This window comes from Ceratotherium simum, chromosome 9 (assembly GCF_057802395.1).
Source record: "Ceratotherium simum simum isolate JZ-2026a chromosome 9, ASM5780239v1, whole genome shotgun sequence".
In the NCBI taxonomy this organism is placed as follows: Eukaryota; Metazoa; Chordata; class Mammalia; order Perissodactyla; family Rhinocerotidae; genus Ceratotherium; species Ceratotherium simum.
In genome coordinates this window covers 19,718,565-19,724,564 of record NC_141908.1, presented here as the reverse complement: position 1 = coordinate 19,724,564, position 6,000 = coordinate 19,718,565, and positions in this window count along the sequence as shown.

The following is a 6,000-nucleotide window of genomic DNA, read 5'->3' as shown; positions in this document are numbered from 1 at the left end:
TTCTGAGCATGCGTAAACTCTCTCACGGAGCCATACAATAGCACCTTGCCATTCCATCACTGATTTGATCCCTCTTAGGCTAAACTTTAACAACTGTAAGCAAGCAATTGGTGAGGGGGTGATAGAGCCCCTTTCCAACTCAGATATCCTAACTCATGGGATTTTAGCACCTAAGGACCACATTCATTGAACAGGCAAACACCCAGACACCCTCCTTGACCACTGAATCTGTTTAAACTATTAGCAAAAGGAAAGGTTCTTCTGTACGTTTTCTGCTTTTTACACAAAACTTTCAGGAGTCTGAGTGAATTCAGTATTCAAGATGTTGACTGTACACTCAAGAGCAATATGTTGTTTGGGCTCCCATTATGCTATTTTATTGATTTACTTGAGCTCAACGAGTCAAAAGTAGCAAGAAAGAAAAATGCATTTTCAGTGGCCCAGGGCCTCCCTTCCACTTTCTCTGGCTTTTCCATTGCTTTCCAGAGGCGCCACGGCCAAAGGAGGGAGTGGGGGTGGGGGCACCTTACCCAGCCAGACACGGTAACAACGTTAGGCAGAGTACTCGCCTTCCACTGCTCCCCTTCCTCCAATCTTCCAGAAGATGAGGGCAGGACAGCCTTGCAACCCACTCTCCAAAGATGGCACCTCTGGTTTAAATAAAGTAGTTCATATGAGCATAGAACTTTGAGGAGAAGAACTAGAAAATGCCTTGCCATATGGCTAATTGACAATATATCTTATTTTAAATGTAAGTTCCTTGAAGACAAGAGACCATATTTTTTATGAAGAGTAGAAGGTGACATCTGATAAGAAACTCAACTTCCATTCATAGAAGTCTGTTTGGCTTGGTACGCACTCGCACTCCCAAGTTTCACTTTGCATTTCTGGGTTCGTCAAACCCTCAGATTCAATATTGAAAGTCAAAGTGAAACCCCCCACGAAGAAAACCACACTGATTTTTACCTGCTTTAATGTCAGTGTTTTGAGAAACGAACATTAAATCAGTCCAGTTCACTCCACACTCACCTTTTGGGGTATATAAAATACCTCCAGTGAAGTGACAGCAAATTTGACTTGCCTCAAAAATGTTCACCAATGAGAGGGTTCTTAGTTAAAACCAAAGCCTTCACGTTGATTTCAAAATGTTTTTAAAGACCTCGCATGAATGTCTCAATTCAGTCAAGTGTTTAATTGTTGAGAGAGGAAAAACAAGGCACTTCTAAATTTCAACCTATCCTAGGTCCTTTGTGAAAACCTGAATCCCTCAAAACAAATGCCTAAAGTAACTGTGCAAATTTCTGCATTAATATGCATACGATAACACTGCCAACAAGAGAGAGGAAAAGAGAAACAGCTCAAAGAGTGAGGGCAGATGGAGAGGAAAGAAGAAAGTTGGAGGGAAAAAGATCCAAAGACTGGTTTCTTTTTCACTCATTTCTGGAACAGGTAGAATTTTCACCTATTACTAGAATAGGTCTGATTTGAAATGCTCATCTGATTTGAAATGCTCAAATCAGACCTGGGGTCTGTCCAGTTTATCTGGGGCCGAATTTAGTCAGTTCTGTTTACCTGGGGCCATCATACCTGGACGGCCTTCCCGGGTGCTTTTCTGTCTGTCACCCTGAGGGGATAGGACAGGGGCTAGCCCGGGTTCTGTGAGGTCTCAGGGGAGCTGAGAGCCGAATTGAAGAACTAGGAAGGAAGCCAGATCCTAGTGCTGGGAATGTACAAACAGAGCAGGAGTGGCCGAGTCAAGGACCTGTCACGGTCACAGAGCCAGAGCTGGTCCGGTGGGAACGGGTCAGCCGGGAAGAAGGGAGAAGTCAGGGCAGTTCCTAGAAGAATACCTAATGTGAACATCTGGAGTCTTCATCATCCTTTTTTTAAAAAAGAAAATGATAACCCTGGGCTTTAGTTTGCCATCTTCACTGAGAAAATTCAAAAAGCCCCAAGTGGGAATTGCTTGCAGGTGAGGAGGAAAAGCAACAGGGCTCACTCACCCCACTGTACTGCATTGTCTGCTTAGCATCTGCCACCCTAACTGGTGGAAATTTCCTCTGGGACAGTGGCTTCTATCTCACTGTCCTTAGGGCCTAGTCCAGTGCCTGGCATTTGGTAGACATTCAATAGAAGTGGTCGACTCAGTGACTAAGTGGACAAAGGTCATAGATAGATACCACTTGATACTTTCAATCTGGAGGGTCTTAGGATGTTCTGAGGCATTCGTCCAAGGGTCAATTAAATATCATTAGTCTCTAGGAAGCCTCATGAATGCCACACTCATGCTCAGTTTGCCTTCTCTAGAATGAAAGTGGCTATTTCTTTTCTGGAAACACATGAGGAAGTGACCTATGGGCAGCCCATCTTCCCGCCTTTTTGCCTGTATAAAAAAGTCTCTCTTTGCCTCAAAAATATAATGTGTTTCCAAGCTGCAAAGAAACCGTTGAAAATTTAACCACAAGAACAGTGTTTTAATGAGAACATGATTACCTAACACCCCACTGTGGTTTCAGATGGCCTTGTGCCAACCTTCCAAAACGCTACCAGAAGCTCAGAGTGAAAAGAAAAAAGAGAAAGAGGAAAAAAAAGTGATTAGCATCCCCTCAGTGAAGGTAGCTTTCTTGGACGGCTTCCAAAAAGATCTCTCTAGAAGGACATAGGTTATTGGTGTCTGCAGTTGAACAAAACTTTCTTCCTGTTTTGAAAAGTTTCAGAGAGAGAAAGGGGGAGCCACCCTTGAATTAGTGAGTACATGATGTCCTGAACTAGGTGTTTTTAGCACCAAAGCTCTGCTGTGTGCATCTATGCCCAGCGCTGTCTATCTCACGAGCTTGCCTTCTGCACACGCACTTGCTATTTCTGTAGCCTAGGTTACGAGACCGCAGGTGTTGCTGCTCCACTGGCCCTTTGGAACGAAGCCCGAGCGAGCATTGTTCCTCCCTGGTCCGGAGCTTGCACTGAGCATGCCTGGCACTGGGCGCAGAGAAGAGGATGGAGGCGCTGGCGTTCACGTTGGGGACGTTTCTCGGAGACATCCTTTCCTTGGTCTCCAACTGGCCCAGCACTTACGCATTTGGGCTGCGGTTTCATTTCCACATTGGGTTTCCTGACTTAACCCCTGAACCGCCTTCTGCAGTTGTCTTCCCACCGGTTCAACGACAACCAGCTGGCCCTGCGAGGCCACAGGAAAAAGCGGATCACAGAGCTGGAAGGTGCTGCAGTGGAATCCCTTCATTCCACAGATGAAGAAATCAAGGCCCAGAGGAAGTTTAGAGATTCACCCAAAGTCATACAACCACTCAGCATCCTGACTTCCAGGCTGAGGGTATCACCCTAGCCCTACCACCTCCAATTCCTCTCAGTAACAGAGTAACTTAGAGAACCACTTGCACACAGAGTGATGGGCACAGAGCAGGCATAATAGATGCTACTTTGCTTCTTTGCAAAGTATTCACTGAGCTAAGCTCTGAGAAGGTTAAGTGGAAAAGTGCCACAGACTCTTGCCCTTAAGAAGTTACAATATCTTGAAGGTCACAACATATACACATTAGGCATAGAAACAACACAAGCTAATGCAAAGCAGGGTGCAAGCAGATGCTTAATAGAGTGACTGCAATGAAAAACAAAATGCTCTCCCTCTTTACTCCCTTCACCTGGTTAACTTACTCATTTTATCTTAGTTTTGAAGTCACCTCTTTCGAGAAGCCTTCCTGGGTTTGGTTCAGGTTGGACTGTAAGTACCTGTGCACTTGTCTGGGTCCCTGTGAGCTCTGTGAGGATAGGTTCCTGGTCAGCCTTGTAAACTGCTGTATTCCCAGGTCTAGTGCCAGTCGGTGCTCAGTAAAGGTTTGGGAAAGGAAGGAGCTGACTGTTTATCAGGAACATTTTAGCCAACAAGTTGGATTGGAGATGGGCTCTAAGATGGGAAGGATTTGTATCAATGAAGAAGGTGGCCCAGAAAAGGGTGGATAACACCCCTCCTCCATAGAAAATTCACCAGAATCTCTGCTGGTGAGAGGTCAATGAGGAGACTTCCATGGGTGGAACAGTCATCTTTGATGAAGAGATCAGGAAGGTGCTGTTGGGTAAGTCAGCTGAGGCCAGACTCTAGGAGATCAGGGATGCTAAGAGGATGACAGCAACCGAAGGAAGATGTGTTGCCCTTTAAAAAGAAGAGAATTAGAGAAAATCTAAGCCACGAGAAAATTGTACACAGCAAACCACTAGCTCAGCTTTGGAATCTGATTTTGAGAAGCGTTTTCCTACACTTGAAAAGAAAGCTTTCAGGCTTCTCTTTGGTAGCGAGGTTTGTCCTCCCTTCTCAACTTTGAAGTGTTGACTCTTTCTCAACACCTGAAAAGGCAGGCTGAGTTTCACCTTGGGAAAATGCAAAATAGTCAGCTGCAGTGAAGAAAAAATGAATTGCCATCTCAATCACAGATTTCTTTGAAACACTGTGCTACAGGGAATTCTGAAAGGACCACTGACTCATTTCAGCCGGCGAGCCAGGGTGAACATTTAATGTGGTGACTCAGTGACCAAGGAAACCACTTTTCTGTGGGGAGATGTTTGTTCTGACTCTTCTTATCTGGATGCCTTTACCAAACAAACGAGTATCATCTTTCACTTGGGGGCACCTGGTAGGCATTTACAAAAAAAAAAAAAAAAAAAAGGATTTCCGAGAAGAAGAACTATAATTATCAACAACAGAGAGGGCTCGGTTTCTGCTATCTTATGGCTCGTCCACAGGGTTATCAAAATCAAGGAGCAAAATGATTTGTCCAGGAAGGGGGTGTGAAGGAGGAACAGAGAGTCACCTTGCAGGCAGCCAAATGCCACGTAAAACACAGCAGACATTTAATGTCAACTCATACCATTCTAGCAAGACATTAACTTGGAGGAAATGCCAGGAAAATGAGAGACTGGAAGAGAGAGGAGGTGTATTCCTACAGACACCTAGCTGGTAGGCAGTCCTGGACTGTTGCTGGTGGCATCCCACTCCAACTCAGGCAGACTGAGTAGAGTATGACTCATCTCTAAATAAGAGTCCTGGACAGGCTCGTGATAGTTCTGCTGCTCCCTGGGGGAAGGTCACTTGCAGGTTATAGGTTTAGAGACATTAACTGTCAGTGGGCCAAGATGTCATTGCACGCAAGGCAGCCAGGTCCCATGTAGGTGAGAATACATCATGTGATTGGCCTCACCGTGGGAGCCATCCCTCTCTCAGGGCCCATCTGGGGCATATTTGAACTTCTAAGTGGCATCTCAAACAACCCAAGTCCCAGTGCCCTTTGGGATCCGTTTGACCAAAAGAAGAGTATCTCCTAATGAGAAGTTCACTCCTTAGGGATCAGGCAGGAGACGTGGGGGGTGGGCTGCTGCATTGGAAGCACCCCTTTGTCACCCACACACTGGAGCCGCCATAGTAAATGGTGGCTGCCATCTTCCTGCTCAGCACCAGCCTCTGGAGGAACCCAGTGAGGCACCCACCTGCTTTGGGGGGCAAGAGACAGCATGCAAACATCCAACTTCCCTGGTCCTACACTCCTTCACACAAAGAATGATGATGAGGGCCAGCCCCGTGGCTTAGCGGTAAAGTGTGTGCGCTCCGCTGCTGGCGGCCCGGGTTCGGATCCCAGGCGTGCACCTACGCACGGCTTCTCCCGCCATGCTGAGGCCGCGTCCCACATACAGCAACTAGAAGGATGTGCAGCTATGACATACAACTATCTACTGGGGCTTTGGGGGAAAAAATATAAATAAATAAAATTATTAAAAAAAAAAAAGAATGATGATGTGAGCTCCAGATGCCTTTATCCTCCTCCTTCCCCTGCATCCTCAACATGGGCTTCTATCAGCTTCCAAAGAGTAGCATCCCCAGCCCAGGAGCAGCACAGAGCAGATGTGTTACAAATGTTGATGTTGATGGCTAGACTGATGTTGATGACAAGAGGTAGGCACCACTTTGTATTATCTCCATTTTGATGAGAAAACTGA